We start from the raw sequence: 16,878 nt of genomic DNA, 5'->3' as shown, positions 1-16,878 counted from the left end.
CTGGTGGCGCAGTCGTTAGGAATCCGCCTGCTAATGCAGGGGACACAGGTTTGAGCCCTGGTCCGGGAAGATCCCACGTGCTGTGGAGCAACTAAGCCCGTGTGCCACAACTACTGAGCCTGTGCTCTAGAGCCCGTGAGCCACAACTGCTGAGCCTGTGTGCTGCAACTACTGAAGCCTACGTGCCTAGAGCCTGTGCTCCGCAACAAGAGAAGCCACCATAATGAGAAGCCCGCGTACCGCAAAAAAAAAAAAAAAAAAAAAGATCTCCATGTCAAAGAGACACATTTTGGGGTGACAAATTTTTGCTTCCCTACACTGGCTATAGATCAGAACTTAGGAAAACATTTCACTTACCTAATTATCAGTTTTTTTATAAAAGCACATAACTCAGGAACAGCCAGATTGAGCAGATAAATAGGGCAAGGTATGTGGGAAAGAGCACAGAGCTTCCATGCCTTTTCTATACGTGCACAACTCTCCCCTCACCTCCACTTATTTCCCAACCCTGAAGCTCTCTGAACCCTGTCCTTTTGGGGTTTTATGGAGGTCTTATTACATAGGCATGATGTATGAAATCATTGGCCATTGGTGATTGAACTCAATCTCTAGTCCTTCTCCCCTCCCTGGAGATCTGAGTGGGGCTAAAAGTTCCAACCCACTAATCAGGCGGTTGGTTCCTCTGGCAACCAGCCCCCATTCTTTGGGACTTTACAAAAGTCCCCTCATTAGTATAAACTCTGGTGCATTCAAAGGGGGCTCCTTATGAATGAGAAAAGACACCACTCAGGAAATTCCAAGGGTTTTAGGAACTTTGTGCCAGGAACTAGAGACAAAAAGTAAATATTTTTATTATATGGCAATATTATATAAATATACAAATATTCATAAATATATATTCCATATATAAATGTTATATATACATACATATGTATATGTATATAGGAGTCAGAAGGGGACTTAAAGGTATAGCAATTCTAGTCCTAATAGAAACTTTACCTGCATAAACTTCCCTTTCTTAAAGTAACAGACAGACTAACAGGCAGATATTTTCAATCAGGTCCCTAGACTCAGCTTAGGATATCTTATGTGAAAATAAAAGACATGCTCCAAGGACGAGACAGAGCAGTAGCATCCTGAAGCTTACTTGTTCCAGCTGACTTTGCAACTTACTCTTTCAGAAGTTGGAAACAGATGAGCTCACTTTTAAGGACACAGAACTGGAGGGCAGTGATAAACAGTAACCCAGAGACACCACTCTTCTGCAGCCAAAACAAATAGACTCACATCAGATAAGCACTTCAGTTAAAGATTTGTATGCCTGCCTCTGAGGATGAGGAAAGTTCTAAAGTGGCAGCCCTTGCTGATCCAGCCTTCTGGCATTGACTTTTCCTACCTATCCTCCCCCAGTTATAAACATTACAGTATTTTTCTGGTTGGGATATGCTACAGAGAGGCAGGAGTTCTTGCAACCCTGATTCAAGGGAGGACTATAAAGAGCTCCTGAGGCTGCATTGGCCCTAGGATAAGAGTACTCTTTGGGGATATGGGTCTTCATAGGGTGTCTTGTGTGGCTGGGGGACAGGTAAGAGGTTTAGGCCAAGGGTCAGCATTGTTGGAGGGGGCCTCCTGATCACACAGCCATCCTCCTCCATATGTTTGTTAAATTAATTAAATGAGGAGAACGTTAGACTGATGTGATTCTATGCTGTGGCAGCCTAAATAAGCAAACCCAAATCTAAGTTTGTAACTGCCTCAAGGTTAGGAAATCAGAGTGCTAAGGATAACTAGTCACAAATAGCCAACTAGGCTTTAAGCTATAGCCAATAAAATAATTTATTTTACTTTGCTTCACACTTTCTTCATATATCTTTTACCTGGCTCCTGTCCAAGGTGTGTTCCTAACCATTTCCAGTTTGGTTCTGGACCGTTTGAATAGATAAATGTTCAAATAAACTCTTAAAATTTTTAATATGCCTCAGTTTACCTTTTAACACTTTCGATGTCTTTTCATCTGGATTCTCAAACTCAACAAAGACATCTCAGACTTAAATTCAGTAGACATTGCCTTGGCCTTTGGAACAATGTGTTTCTGTAGGCATATCAAGCACTTAAATTGTCCCCAAAGTAGAAATTATCTATGTGATGTGATGCTTAGTTATACTTCTTAGAAGCCTGTCAGTGTGTATTTCTATAGATTTGAGGGAAATATCCCACCTTTTCCTTAGCTTTTCATCATTTTAAGGAGATTTAAATAAGGAATAAGAATAGTGTATGTGGTCCTATCTCTGATGAATGGAACTCAGGGGAGACACAGAGAAAATGTGAACTTCCAGAGTAGCCAGACCTTGCTCTGCAGCTTGATGCAGAAGTACTAGTCCTAGACCTTGTCCTGCCATTGTCACCCTCAATGGGAGTGCCTCTTCTAGCTGGGAGCTGGGCCTCTGGAGCTGGGCCTCTTCTAGCTCTGTTGGTGGGCTCATTACTGTAGAGCAATCATCAGACTTGCCATCAGAGTGCTTTTTGTGCTTGGTGGGGAAAAGAGCCTTGGAGCTGGATTTTGTGGGGAGATGCAGATGAAGGCTGAGTTTCTGTTATTTTGTTTGAGCATACTCTCTACCCTGAAACTTAAATGAGAACAGCATCTGCCCATAACCACTGCCATGACTTTTGGAATTGTAGACAGTCCTGAAACTGATAGATGTGGTATCAGGGGGCTCTGAAGAGCCCAGTCCTTGATGTCTCAATGCAGAAAGAATTCAGCAAGAGGCAAAGTGAGAGATAAGTGATTTATTAGAATAGGATGCTTGTGAGGCTTACAAGCGGGTGGGCGAGAGGGTGCCACACCCCGAGAACTTAGTGGGCTGCAGTTTTATAATCAAAGGAAAAGTGGGGAGGGGGAAAAGACCACTTTTTTCTTCTCCTTCTTTTTTGGCGCTACGCGGGCCTCTCACTGTTGCGGCCTCTCCCATTGCGGAGCACAGGCTCCGGATGCACAGTCTCAACGGCCATGGCTCACGGGCCCAGCCGCTCCGCGGCATGTGGGATCTTCCCGGACCGGGGCATGAACCCGTGTCCCCTGCATTGGCAGGCGGACTCTCAACCACTGTGCCACCAGGGAAGCCCTGTTCTTCATTTTTGAGTAGACGTCATGCTTCCATCATCAGCTGCTCCTCCAGGTTGGGCAGGGGAGTTTTTTTGTCCCTACATCGTCAAGCCAGGACTGTAAAAAAGTATTTCAGGTCTCTGTACAATGAGTACCTTTCTATAAATTATTGTTTTTCATGTGTGCAGAGAGCATGTCCTAGGGATCATTAACTTACTGAGCTCACTGGGCAGGATGTGGGTCTCATTCCACCATTGTTTTATTGTTTCAGGGCATGTCTCATGCTTCTGTTGCCTGGTTTTGTTGCTAAGCAAGCCTGCTTGGTTTTGTGGTTAAGCAAACCTGCTTTCTTGAGTAATCATTAACTTACAGGGGTCTCCCATATTTTTTCTACTTACGATCCCCTAGGATTGATTAACTATTTCATCACCTGCTTTGTCCCTTTACTCTGTCCCTATCATTCCCCCCTCCAGGTGTTTACCATTTTATGCTTAAAAGGGAGTAAGCGGTGACAACTGATCATTAACTGCTTCCTGCTGAGATGGGAAGTAGGCCTGCCTGGGGAAGGAGTAAAACACCTGGCTGACTGTCCCTTCTCTGTTGGGAGAACTGTAAATGAATGTCACTTTGTTTAGCATCATCCTTTAAGCCCTCTTGGATGTTAAGCGTCAGAGGATGAGTCTACAAAAAGATATAAATTAAAAGAAATTAAGCATTAAAGGAGTCATTAAAAGAGATTATAACCATGATTTTGAAGATCCAAACCATTTTTTCCCAAACAGTTTCTAAATCTGGAAGAGGGTCACTTACGGCCTCAATCTGTTTGTTTTTGGCTAGGCCTAGAACGTCAGTGTTTCATATTTTAGGGTCTACTGAGTCTTTTATCTCAGTTATAGATTTAATCTGTTCTTCTTTATTTTTTGTTAATATCATTTGGTGATAAGGGTGCCTTCCTTGTCCCTTGAGAAACAGAGCGGACCCTAACTTAATTAATATGTCTCTTCCATTAAAAAAATAGGATAATCAGGAATATAGAAATGACCAGCCATTGATGTTGCACAAAAGGGGTCCCAGGAAAGTGTGTCCCTGTCTCTTTCCTGATACTCCCTTCTGTATTTCTTATGGTTGTTAAGGCTTCCAGTCTTTTATGTTAAGACCGAGAAGGTTGCACCAGTGTTTGTAAGAAATTTTATCAGGTGGCCCACCACTTCAATGACCACCTGAGGTTCAGCATTAGTTAGGTAGATGGTAATTTTAGGCAGGGCTATCTTGGGCCTTGGACCCCCTCAGTCCTTTGATTGTGAAACCATCAAAGAATGAGAGGCCCCCGTTGCTCTCTGGCATCTGGGGCATTCCCTCTTCCAATTTCCTGGCTGTTTGCAAAGGGCACATCAATCATAATCTTTCCTATAGTGTCCCTTCTGTCCACACAGGGCACACTGATTTTGTCTGGGTACCCATGGGCCTTGTGGTCTACTATGGCCAAATTGGTCTAGAAAACCTGGCCTCCCCTTTGGTGGTCTCTGAGTGGACAAAGCCATTGTTATCATTTGGGCTTTTCGTTTATCTCTCTGGGTGCATTCAGTCTTTTTGGCCACATCCCTCTTATTGAAAACCAAATAAGCCAATTGGAGCAAATCATTCATAGGGGTCTGAGGACCGGCAGTTGTTTTTTGAATTTTGTACCGATGTCTGGGGCAGACTGGGCTATGAAATGCATAGCCAAAAGGGCCTGTCTGTCAGGGGAGGAGGGATCCACATTTGTATGCTTTTTAAAAGCTTCCACTAATCTCCCTTGAAAAACTGTAAGATTTTCATCTGGTCCCTGTTGGTCTTCTTTCACTTTTTCATAATTGACGGTTTTCACTGTAAGCTTTCTCATACCCTCTTAAACAATTAATCATGTGGTCCCATCTATCCCTGTCAATAAAATTTATCTGGCCATTCCATTGTGGATCTGCTTCGGGGACAGTGTTGTTTCCCACCTGGTGTGCTGTATGGCCCTCTTGGGCTTGGGCTGCCACTTGGTCAGCATGGGCTCTGGCTGCCAGTATTATATGCTGTTCTTTCTCAGGGGTGTAGCAGTGGGATAAGATCTGTAACTCCCCCCAGGTGAGATCAAAAGATCTCATTAACCCAGTAAACTCCTTTGTGAAAAGTTCAGAATCCTCAGAAAAACTTCCCAACTTATCCTCTGCCAGACTTAGACAGGACATTGAAAAAAGCATATGAACTCTTATTGTTCCTTGATTTTTATCAGAAATTTCTCTTGGAGGCAGAACCGTAGGGGCAGTTGGTTGGTAACTTATGCTGCTGCGGGTGCTAACTAGGCTGAAAATGGGCCCGCTGGGTAGCTTGGGATAAAAGGAGGTCTCTCCTCACCCTTGGGTGTATTTTCCCCTGGGATAATAGCCTTGGCTGGAGCAACGGCTCCCACCTGTGAGATAGCCCTTGTTGGAGCAGCCATTTCTATAGATATAGCAGCTTTCACCAGAGCAATAGTTAGCCATCCAAAGGTTTTCTTACCATGTCAAAATCCACCATGCAGTTTAATTAAGATTTGTGCTTACAACTTTAGATGTTATCCCTTCCAAAGTAGTCTCCCAACCAGGTGTTAATGCCCAAGAGATTGTCGCAAAGGAAGAGTACAGAAGGGGTCCCCAGTGCTGTTGACAGTGAGCAAGAACTGGTCTGGCTGCAAACTGGAATAAAGGGTCAGCACTTGTAAGGGTCAGAGGGAGGGGAAGACTGACATCAGGGCTCAGGAAGTCCTCTGTTGGGCACTTCTAGTAATTAGGGGAAAAGTACCTCTAGTCTTGGAAGTTGATCCCCTTCAGTTGTCTTGGGCATGATGTACTTAAGAATACCTGATAAGAGGCCTTTTATCTAGGTTGGACACAGTCCTTTACATTTTTTTTTTTTAGTATGTATAATTCCCTGGTTATAGATTATGGGCATCTAGTCTTCATCCAAAAATAGATTACAATGATCAGCTTTAGAAACAAGCATAAAATACCTTCTTAATAACTCAGTTAAGCTTTACAATAATGTAACATAGCAACAAAGAGCTATTTGAAAAGTGAGTTTTAGACAGTAGATACGGACCTTAAATAGCAAAGCTAAAATTTTGTATCTATTAAAACATAATTTTTTTCTTTAAAATGACCCTTATTTTTACCAAATATAGCCAAATTAAAATTAATTTGTTTGTAAAATAAGTCTGGATAATTGATCACATAGGTTTGTATAATTTGTTCAATAAAATGGTTACCCTGATTACTAAAAATTGTAAAAAGTATACCCCAAGTGAAAAACACATTTTTAACCTTTTTTTTTTTTAAATTTTTATTGTGAGGGCATCAGCCTTGTAGCCAAGAAGGGCTTTAACCCATTAAATAAAAAATGGAGTTTGCCAGGGAGCTGGGAAGAGCCAAGTGGCCATCATGGATTTCCCATAGCCCTGACTGTTTAATTTACAGCTTTTTTTCATCTATCTTAAGTTTTCTCATTTAGTAGTAACACTGTGTAACTCAGATTGTGACTTGAATCCAGGCAGCAAGGACTCGAACCTGGCTAAAACCCAGGTTGGGACTTGAACCCACGGTCTTTTAACTGAGATCACACACCTGGCTTTAGGACCTAATGAAACTCAGGTTCTTGATGTCTCATCACAGAAAGAATTCAGTGAGAGACAGAGTGATAGGTGAGAAGTGGATTTATTTAGAGAGAAACACATTCCACAGACAGAGTGTGGGCCAGCTCAAAAGACGAGAGGCCTTGGGAGAAACACATAGACTTGAGTTTTAATCAGGGATAGATAATAGAATGTAGAAGAAAAGTCTCAGAATTAAGAAGAAAAGTATAGATTGCCAAATTCTGTCAGAAGCAACCCAAACAGTAAAATTTCTTCCATTTATATACCATTTCCATTGACACCTTTTCCCTTCCACATCTCTAAACATCCATACCAGCTTTCTATGCAATCCATGTTGATTGCCACAGTTCCTCCAGTTCCCTGTCCCCTGGCCTGTACCTAGGCGCCTGATCAGAGCCCCATAGTATTTAGCGTTGATCAGCCCATCTAAAACAGGCAGTCATCGGCGGAGTGTCCTCCCCAATATTCCTGGCTCGTGGCGTCCCATGACTCTTCTAGGACCTGACCCCAGACCTTCTTATCTTACCACTGTCCTGCCTCGGTTGCCATCTGAAATCAATACGTATTGTTTCCGGAGGGGCTCTGAAGTGCCCAGTCCTTTATGTCTCAGTGCAGAAAGAATTCAGCAAGAGGCAAAGTGAGAGATAAGAAGTGATTTATTAGAATAGGATGCTTGTGAGGCTTACAAGCGGGTGGGCGAGAGGGTGCCATACCCCAAGAACTTAGTGGGCTACAGTTTTATAATCAAAGGAAAAGTGAGGAGGGGGAAAAGACCACTTTCTTCTTCATTTTTGAGTAGACGTCATGCTTCCATCATTAGCTCCTCCTCCGGGTTGGGCAGGGGAGTTTTTTTGTCCCTACATCGTCAAGCCAGGACTGTAAAAAAGTATTTCAGGTCTCTGTACAATGAGCACCTTTCTCTAAGTTATTGTTTTTTATGTGTGCAGAGAGCATGTCCTAGGATCATTAACTTACTGAGCTCACTGGGCAGGATGTGGGTCTTATTCCACCATTGTTTAATTGTTTTGGGGCATATCTCATGCTTCTGCTGCCTGGTTTTGTTGCTAAGCAAGCCTGCTTGGTTTTGTGGTTAAGGAAACCTGCTTTCTTTTTTTTGGTTGTTTTTAAATAAATAAATTTATTTATTTATTTATTTATGGCTGCGTTGGGTCTTTGTTGCTACGCGTGGGCAAGTGGGGGCTACTCTTCGTTGTGGTGTGCGGGCTTCTCATTGCAGTGGCTTCTGTAATTGTGGAGAACGGGCTCTAAGTGTGCAGGCTTCAGTAGCTGGGGCATGCGGGCTCAGTATTTGTGCTTCGTGGGTTCTAGAGACCAGGCTCAGTAGTTGTGGCACATGGGCTTAGTTGCTCTGGGGCATGTGGGATCTTCCTGGAACAGGGCTCGAACCCGTGTCCCCTGCATAGGCAGGCAGATTCTTTTTTTAAATTTTATTATTTTTATTTTTTATTTTTCAATTTTATTCTGTTTATTTTTTTATACAGCAGATTCTTATTAGCTATCCATTTTATACATATTAGTGTATATTAGTCAACCCCAATCTCCCAATTCATCCCAATACCACCACCCCCTGCCACTTTCCCCCCTTGGTGTCCATACATTTGTTCTCTATGTCTGTGTCTCATTTCTGCCCTGTAAACCGGTTCATCTGTACCATTTTTCTAGCACATATATGCGTTAATATACGATATTTGTTTTTCTCTTTCTGACTTACTTCACTCTGTTTGACAGTCTCTGGATCCATTCACGTCTCTACACATGACTCAGTTTGGTTCCTTTTTATGGCTGAGTAATATTCCATTGTACATATGTACCACATCTTCTTTATCCATTCCTCTGTCGCTGGGCATTTAGGTTGCTTCCATGACCTGGCTATTGTAAATAGTGCTGCAATGAACACTGGCTGCATGTGTCTTTTTGAATTATGATTTTCTCTGAGTATATGCCCAGTAGTGGGATTGCTGGGTCATAGGTAATTCTATTTTTAGTTTTTTAATGAACCTCCATACTGTTCTCCATAGTGGCTGTATCAATTTACATTCCCACCAACAGTGCAAGAGGGTTTCCTTTTCTCCGCACCCTTTCCAACATTTATTGTTTGTAGATTTTTTGATGATGGCCATTCTAACTGGTGTGAGGTGATACCTCATTGTAGTTTTGATTTGCATTTCTCTAATAATTAGTGATGTTGAGCAGCTTTTCATGTGCTTCTTGGCCATCTGTATGTCTTCTTCAGAGAAATGGCTATTTAGGTCTTCTGGCCATTTTTGGATTGGGTTGTTTGTTTTTTTCATATTGTACTGCATGAACTCTTTATATATTTTGGAGATTAATCTTTTGTCCATTGATTCATTTGCAAATATTTTCTCCCATGCAGAGGTTGTCTTTTGGTCTTGTTTGTAGTTTCCTTTGCTTTGCAAAAGTTTTAAGTTTCTTTAGGTCCCATTTGTTTATTTTTGTTTTTCAGTTACTCTAAGAGGTGGATCAAAAAAGATCTTGCTGTAATTTATGTCAAAGAGTGTTGTTCCTATGTTTTCCTCTAAGAGTTTTATAGCGTCCAGTCTTACATTTAGGTCTCTAATCCATTTTGAGTTTATTGCTGTGTATGGTGTTAAGGAGTGTTCTAATTTCATTGTTTTAAAGGTAGCTGTCCAGTTTTCCCATGACCACTTATTGAAGAGACTGTCTTTTCTTCATTGTATATCCTTGCCTCCTTTGTCATAGATTAGTTGACCATAGGTGCATGGGTTTATCTCTTGGCTTTCTATCCTGTTCCATTGATCTATATTTCTGTTTTTGTGCCAATATCATGTTGTCTTGATTACTGTAGCTTTGTAGTATAGTCTGAAGTCAAGGAGTCTGATTCCTCCAGCTCGGTTTTGTCCCTCGAGACTGCTTTGGCTATTCAGGGTCATTTGAGTCTCCATACAAATTTTAAGATTTTTTGTTCTAGTTCTATAAAAAATGTCATTGGTAGTTTGATAGGAATTGCACTGAATCTGTAGATTGCTTGGGTTGTATAGTCATTCTCACAATATTGATTCTTCTAATCCAGGAAAATGGTATATCTCTCCATCTGTTGGTATCATCTTTAATTTCTTTCATAAGTGTCTTATAGTTTTCTGCATACAGATCTTTTGTCTCCCTAGGTAGGTTTATTCCTAGGTGTTTTATTCTTTTTGTTGCAATGGTAAATGGGAGTGTTTCCTTAATTTCTCTTTCAGATTTTTCATCATTAGTGTGTAGGAATGCAAGAGATTTCTATGCATTAATTTTCTATCCTGCAACTTTACCAAATTCATTGATTAGCGCTAGTAGTGTTCTGGTGGCATCTTTAGGATTCTCTATGTATAGTATCATGTCGTCTGCAAACAGTGACAGTTTTACTTCTTCTTTTCCATTTTGTATTCCCTTATTTCTTTTTCTTCTCTGATTGCCATGGCTAGGACTTCCAAAACTATATTGAGTAACAGTGGCAAGAGTGGACATCCTTGTCTCGTTCCTGATCTTAGAGGAAATGCTTTCAGTTTTTCACCATTAAGAATGATGTTTGCTGTGGTTTTGTCATATATGGCCTTTATTATGTTAAGGTAGGTTCCCTCTATGCCCACTTTCTGGAGAGTTTTTATCATAAATGGGTGTTGAATTTTGTCAAAAGCTTTTTCTGCATCTACTGAGATGATCATATGGTTTTTCTTCTTCAGTTTCTTAATATGGTGTGTCACATTGGTTGATTTGCCTATATTGAACAATCCTTGCATCCCTGAGATAAATCTCACTTGATTATGGTGTATGATCCTTTTAAAGTGTTGTTGGATTCTGTTTGCTAGTATTTTGTTGAGGATTTTTGCATCTATATTCATCAGTGATATTGGTCTGTAATTTTCTTTTTTTATAGTATCTTTGTCTGGTTTTGGTATCAGGGTGATGGTGGCCTCATAGGATGAGTATGGGAGTGTTCCTTCCTCTGGAATTTTTTGGAAGAGTTTGAGAAGGATGGGTGTTAGCTCTTCTCTAAATATTTGATGGAATTCACCTATGAAGCCATCTGGTCCTGGACTTTTGTTTGTTGGAAGATTTTTAATCAGTTTCAATTTCATGACTTGTGATTGGTCTGTTCATATTTTCTATTTCTTCCTGGTTCAGTCTCGGAAGGTTATACCTTTCTAAGAATGTGTCCATTTCTTCCAGGTTGTCCATTTTATTGGCATAGAGTTGCTTGTAGTAGTCTCTTAGGATGCTTTGTTTTTCTGTGGTGTCTGTTGTAACTTCTCCTTTTTCATTTCTAATTCTATTGATTTGAGTCCTCTCTTTTTCTTGATGAATCTGGCTAATGGTTTATCAATTTTGTTTATCTTCTCAAAGAACCAGCTTTTAGTTTTATTGATCTTTGCTATTGTTTTCTTTGTTTCTATTTCATTTATTTCTGCTCTGATCTTGATGATTTCTTTCCTTCTGCTAACTCTGGGTTTTGTTTGTTTTTCTTTCTCTAGCTCCTTTAGGTGTAAGGTTAGAGTGTTTATTTGAGATTTTTCTTGTTTCTTGAGGTAGGCTTGTATTGCTATAAACTTCCCTCTTACAAGTGTTTTTGCTGCATCCCATAGGTTTTGGATCATCGTGTTTTCATCATAATTTGTCCCTGGGTATTTTCTGATTTCCTCTTTGATTTCTTCAGTGATGTCTTGGTTATTTAGTAACACATTGTTTAGTCTCCATGTGTTTGTGGTTTTTACATTTTTTCCCTGTAAATCATTTCTAGTCTCATAGCGTTGTGGTCACAAAAGATGCTTGATATGATTTCAATTTTCTTAAGTTTACTGAGGCTTGATTTGTAATCCAAGATGTGATCTATCCTGGAGAATGTTCTGTGCACACTGAAGAAGAAAGTGTAATCTGCTGTTTTTGGATGGAATGTCCCATAAATATCAATTAAGTCTATTTGGTCTGTTGTGTCATTTAAAGTTTGTGTTTCCTTATTAGTTTTCTGTTTGGACGATCTGTCCATTGGTGTAAGTGAGGTGTTAAAGTCCCACACTATTATTGTGTTACTGTCGATTTCCTCTTTTATAGCTGTTAGCAGTTGCCTTATGTATTGAGGTGCTCCTATGTTGGGTGCATATATATTTATAATTGTTATATCTTCTTCTTGGATTGATCCCTTGATCATTATGTAGTGTTCTTCCTTGTCTCTTGTAACATTCTTTATTTTAAAGTCTATATTATCTGATTTGAGTATGGCTATTCCAGCTTTCTTTTGATTTTCATTTGCATGGAATATCTTTTTCCATCCCCTCGCTTTCTGTCTGTATGTGTCCCTAGGTGTAAATGTTGTGTTTACTATTGTCCCAGAGGTCTGTTAGGCTGTCTTCATTTCTTTTCATTCTTTTTTCTTTATTCTGTTCTGTGGCAGTGAATTACACCATTCTGTCTTCCAGGTCACTTATCTGTTCTTCTGCCTCAGTTATTCTGCTATTGATTCCTTCTAGTGTATTTTTCATTTCAGTTATTGTATTGTTCATCTCTGTTTGTTTGTCCTTTAATCTTCTAGGTGTTTGTTCTTTAATTCTTCTAGGTATTTGTTAAACATTTCTTGCATCTTCTCTTAGCCTCCATTCTTTTCCCGAGGTCCTGGATCATCTTCACTATCATTATTCTGAATCCTTTTTCTGGAAGGTTGCCTATCTCCACTTCATTTAGTTGTTTTCCTGGGGTTTTATCTCTTTTTCTTCATCTGGTACATAGCCCTGTGCCTTTTCATCTTGTCTATCTTTCTGTGAATGTGGTTTTTGTTCCACAGGCTGAAGGATTGTAGTTCTTCTTGGTTCTGCTCTGCAGGCAGATTCTTAACCACTGTGCCACCAGGGAAGTCCCAATCCTGCTTTCTTGAGTAATCATTAACTTACAGGGGTGTCCCATATTTTTTCTACTTATGATCCCCTAGTGGGATTAACTATTTAATCACCTACTTTGTCCCTTTACTCTCCCTATTACTTCAACTATGTAAGATTTTTCTCTCTCCATAAACGCAAATACAGCTTTATTTGTTTTACAGAATTTACATAATTTTCCTTTGTATTATACTAATTTGTATGTTTTTGTCATTTTGATTGTAAACTCCTTAAAGTCTGAGACTAAATAATTTAATAAAATATTTATTGAATTCTTATTTTATGAAAGCACTCTACTTAGCACAGGGTATATTAAGGAGAAAATATCCTATTTTCAAGGGGTACACAGACTAGAGGGACAACAGACAGAATTTGATACTATATGACAGTGCTGTGCTATATAGACCCAGGGCCCTGTGCAAGCACTCAGGAGGAGCATTCTTGTCAAACTTGGAGTGGGAAGGTCAAGAAACTTTCCAGAAGAAGTGATGTGTAATCTGAGATATGAAGTTTTGGCTCAAATTAACCAGGTCAACACAGGATAGGGGGAGAAGGGATGGAGGCAGGATGTACTAATCGAAGTGCACATACAGAGTTCTGAGGTGTAGGAAAATAAATCTTCCTGGATTTCTCAGTGCTCCTGTAAAAAGCCCTGGCCTCCTGAGATACAGAGATATATATGGTATAAAGACAAAGAATGTTGGTGTTCGCTTTCCCTAGAAATACTTTGCTTTTCACATACCATGAGGAGCAGATCTGTAACCATTTGTCCAATGAATTGCTCTGACCCAAAAGACAATAAAATTTCTCTTATCTCCCTGTAGAGGACGAATGGTGATACCCCAAACTAGACCTCTAGTTTAAGCTGGGTGTTTTTTCCCCAACAACAATTCCCAGTTCTCCAATCCTCTGATACCAACTGGGTGTCTTAAAATTCAATTCAATTCTGATACTAACTGGCTAGAGCTAGCACAGATCCCATAAGTTAAGTATTCAGTCCCATTAGACTGCCCCTACTTCACATGCCAGCCACAAATGGGGTCTCCAGATTAACTGCACTTCGCCTGACTGATCACAAATTCAGGGGTTCCCATGACCCTCTCTCAGGTTTGATAATTCTCTAGAATGATTCATGGAACTCAAGAAGGAACTACACTTATGGTTGCAATTTATTATAAAAGATACAAATGAACAATCAGTTGAAGAGGTACATAGGGCAAGGTTCAGAAGTGTCCCAAGCACAGGAACATCTGTCCCTATGGAGTCAAAGTATACCACCCTCCTGGCATATCAATATGTTCAACAACTCGGAAGTGCTGTGAATCTTGTTCAAGAGTTTATCAAGCCTTGAGATTGGTTCAAGATGGCGGAGTAGAAGGACGTGCTCTCACTCCCTCTTGTGAGAACACCAGAATCACAACTACCTGCTGGACAATCATCGACAGGAAGACACTGGAACTCACCAAGAAAGATAATCCACATCCAAAGACAAAGGAGAAGCCACGATGAGATGGTAGGAGTGGCACAATCACAGTGAAATCAAATCCCATAACTGCTGGGGGGTGACGCACAGACTGGACAGCACTTATACCACAAAAGTCCACACACTGGAGTGAAGGTTCTGAACCCCATGTCAGGCTTCCCAACCTGGGGCTCTGGCAATGGGAGGAGGAATTCCTAGAGAATCAGACTTTGAAGCCTAGTGGGATTTGATTGCAGGACTTCAACAGAACTGGGGGAAACAGAGACTCCACTCTTGGAGGGCACACACAAAGTAGTGTGCACATCAGGACCCGGGGGAAGGAGCAGTGACCCCAGGGGAGACTGAACCAGACCTACCTGCTAGTGTTGGAGGGTCTCCTGCAGAGGTGGGGGCTGGCTGTGGCTCACTGTGGGGACAAGGAAACTGGCAGCAGAAGTTCTGGGAAGTACTCCTTGGCACGAGCTCTCCCAGGGTCTGTAATTAGCCCCACCAAAGAGCTGAGGTAGACTCCAGTGTTGGGTTGTCTCAGGCCAAACAACCAACAGGGGGGGAACACAGCCCCACCCAACATCAGTCAAGAAGATTAAAGTTTTACTAAGCTCTGCCCACCAGAGCAACCGTCAGCCCCACCCACCACCAGTCCCTCCCATCAGGAAACTTGCACAAGCCTCATAGATAGCCTCATCCCCCAGAGGGCACACAGCAGAAGCAAGAAGAATTAAAATACAGCAGCCTGTGGAACAAAACCCACATTCACAGAAAGATAGGCAAGATGAAAAGGCACAGGGCTATGTATCAGATGAAGAAAAAGAGATAAAACCCCAGGAAAACAACTAAATGAAGTGGAGATAGGCAACCTTCCAGAAAAAGGATTCAGAATAATGATAGTGAAGATGATCCAGGAGCTCGGGAAAAGAATGGAGGCAAAGATCGAGAAGATGCAAGAAATGTTTAACAAATACCTAGAAGAATTAAAGAACAAGCAAACAGAGATGAACAATACAATAAATGAAATGAAAACTGCACTAGAAGGAATCAATAGCAGAATAACTGAGGCAGAATTGGAAAAGTGATGGGGAAGACAGAATGGTGGAATTCACTGCTGCAGAACATAATAAAGAAAAAAGAATGAAAAGAAATGAAGACAGCCTAAGAGACCTCTGGGACAACATTAAACGCAACAACATTCTCATTACAAGGGTCCCAGAAGGAGAAGAGAGAGAAAAAGGACCAAAGAAAATATTTAAAGAGATTATAGTCGAAAACTTCCCTAACATGGGAAAGGAAATAGCCACCCAACTCCAGGAAACACAGTGAGTCCCATACAGGATAAACCCAAGGAGAAACACGCCATGACACATAGTAATCAGGTTGGCAAAAATTAAAGACAAAGAAAATTTATTGAAAGCAGCAAGGGAAAAACAACAAATAACATACAAGGGAACTCCCATAAAGTTAACAGCTGATTTCTCAGCAGAAACTCTACAAACCAGAAGGGAGTGGCATGATATACTTAAAGTGATGAAAGGGAAGAACCTACAACCAAGATTACTCTACCTGGCAAGGATCTCATTCAGATTCGTCATACAGACAAGCAAAAGCTAAAAGAATTCAGCACCACCAAAACAGCTCTATAACAAATGCTAAAGAAACTTCTCTAAGTGGGAAACACAGGAGAAGAAAAGGAGCTACAACCGCAAACCCAAAACAATTAAGAAAATGGTCATAGGAACATACATATCGACAATTACCTTAAACATGAATGGATTAAATGCTCCACCAAAAGACACAGGCTTGCTGAATGGATACAAAAACAAGACCCATATATATGTTGTCTACAAGAGACCCACTTCAGACCTAGGGACATATACAGACTGAAAGTGAGGGGATGGAAAAAGATATTCCATGCAAATGGAAATCAAAGAAAGCTGGAGTAGCAATACTCACATCAGATAAAATAGACTTTAAAATAAAGAATGTTACAAGAGACAAGGAAGGACACTACATAATGATCAAGGGATCAATCCAAGAAGAAGATATAACAATTATAAATATATATGCACCCCAAATGGAGCACCTCAATACATAAGAGAACTGCTAACAGCTATAAAAGAGGAAATCGACAGTAAGACAATAATAGTGGGGGACTTTAACGCTTCACTTACACCAATGAACAGATCATCCAAAATGAAAATAAATAAGGAAACAGAAGCTTTAAATGACACAATAGACCAAATAGACTTAATTGATATTTATGGGACATTCCATCCAAAAACAGCAGATTACACTTTCTTCTTCAGTGTGCACAGAACATTCTCCAGGATAGATCACATCTTGGATTACAAATCAAGCCTCAGTAAACTTAAGAAAATTGAAATCATATCAAGCATCTTTTGTGACCACAACGCTATGAGACTAGAAATGATTTACAGGGAAAAAATGTAAAAACCACAAACACATGGAGACTAAACAATGTGTTACTAAATAACCAAGACATCACTGAAGAAATCAAAGAGGAAATAAAAAAGTACCTAGAGACAAATGACAATGAAAACACGATGATCCAAAACCTGTGGGATGCAGCAAAAACACTTGTACAAGGAAGTTTATAGCAATACAAGCCTACCTCAAGAAACAAGAAAAATCTCAAATAAACAATCTAACCTTACACCTAAAGGAGCTAGAGAAAGAAGAACAAACAAAACCCAGAGTTAGCAGAAGGAAAGAA

This window comes from Monodon monoceros, unplaced genomic scaffold (genome assembly GCF_005190385.1).
Source record: "Monodon monoceros isolate NGI ecotype Baffin Bay Population unplaced genomic scaffold, NGI_Narwhal_1 Super_Scaffold_20, whole genome shotgun sequence".
In the NCBI taxonomy this organism is placed as follows: domain Eukaryota; kingdom Metazoa; phylum Chordata; class Mammalia; order Artiodactyla; family Monodontidae; genus Monodon; species Monodon monoceros.
The sequence above is the reverse complement of the archived record's forward strand: the minus strand, read 5'-3'. Positions refer to the sequence as shown.